General features: G+C 38.9%; 1 pseudogene; it reads left to right on the top strand.

Annotated features, from left to right (window-relative positions):
* The first annotated feature begins 743 nt into the window (after window positions 1–743).
* Window positions 744–1,115, top strand: LOC144827198 (large ribosomal subunit protein uL29 pseudogene; annotated as a pseudogene).
* Window positions 1,116–1,425: the final 310 nt, after the last annotated feature.

Consider the following 1,425-nt stretch of genomic DNA (forward strand, 5'->3'; position numbering starts at 1 on the left):
TATGGTAGGTGACAACACAATACTATCCTCCAGTATTGCTTTGGCTTTACTTACGAGTTCAGGTAGTCGTTCATTTGACCAGTTCACTCTTTTGTAGGGGGTTAGCATACTTCCCTCATCCAATGTTGGTACCTTTTGAAATCTGTCCATATAAGTGTTTATTACTATTTGCTGCATCGAATGATCACTTTCGGTGGTACACTTAATTTTGAACATACTTAACTTTTGGATGACAAGCTTAGAATTGTATAATCAATGACGAACCCTGTGGTTGGGCCATAATATGTTAAGCTTGGTGGACTGTCATCCAGCGTTCTCCCATTGATTACTCTCAGTCCCAAATGTTCCAGGGTAGTAACTAGTTCCTTACCCACTTTGTTAGGCTTCCTCCATTGGTGGGCAGTTTGATGTTTTATCGACATATCTCATTTTCTGCAATGAACTGGTCATCTTCATCTGGTGTAAAGATGAGATGAGTATTAAAGTCACCTGTAATGACTATTTCCCATGTTGGAGTGTTGTATCTTACTTCGGTTATTTCGTGGATTCTCTTTTTGAATATTATTAATTTTTCTTGGGAATGTAGGTGAGCGTACATATTAAACAGGATTAGTGTGGTTATCCAGGGACCGCTAGCAATTTTAAGTCTTATTATTTGTATATTATTTGAGGTTGTCGGCATTTGTTCAGATTTTGACTTAAAATTATTTGATATGGCTTTCTGGTGGCGGCTCGCAGCAAATATGGCAAAAATCAAGGCCCATGATCTGCATGGTAAGAAGAAGGAAGATCTTCTAAAGCAGCTCGATGAACTCAAGGTCAAATTATCGCAGCTACGGGTTGCTAAAGTGACTGGTGGAGCTTCATCTAAGCAGTCCAAGATCCGGGTTGTCCGAAAATCCATTGCCAGAGTCCTTACAGTCATCAACCAGACACAGAAGGAAAACCTGCGAAAATTTTACAAAGGCAAGAAGTACAAGCCCTTTGACTTGAGGCCCAGGAAGACTCGTGCTTTGCGCCGTAGACTCAACAAATAAGAAGAGGGGTTGAAGATCAAAAAACAAGTTAGAAAAGAACGTCTATACCCAATGCACAAATTTGCTGTGAAAGCTTAAATGTGTTAAACAAAATAAAGGCTATATGGTTGAATAAATAGATAAATAACAAAAAACATTTATTTGATATGTATACCGAGAGACCACCCTTTGCTCTTCCGTAGCGGTTTGTTTTTACCGCATCCACCTGATGTACTGTGAATCCAGGTAGCTGAATTAATTCTGTCAGCCAGGTTTCTTGCAGTACTATAATATCATATGGGGCCCAGATTTCCATTAGGGTTCTATCCGTAAGCTTTGTAATTGCACCTGCAATATTCCAAGAAAGTATATTTAATTTATCATTTTGACAGGCATGTGTTGATTCAGT

This window comes from Lissotriton helveticus, chromosome 4_1, assembly GCF_964261635.1.
Source record: "Lissotriton helveticus chromosome 4_1, aLisHel1.1, whole genome shotgun sequence".
NCBI classification, from domain to species: Eukaryota; Metazoa; Chordata; class Amphibia; order Caudata; family Salamandridae; genus Lissotriton; species Lissotriton helveticus.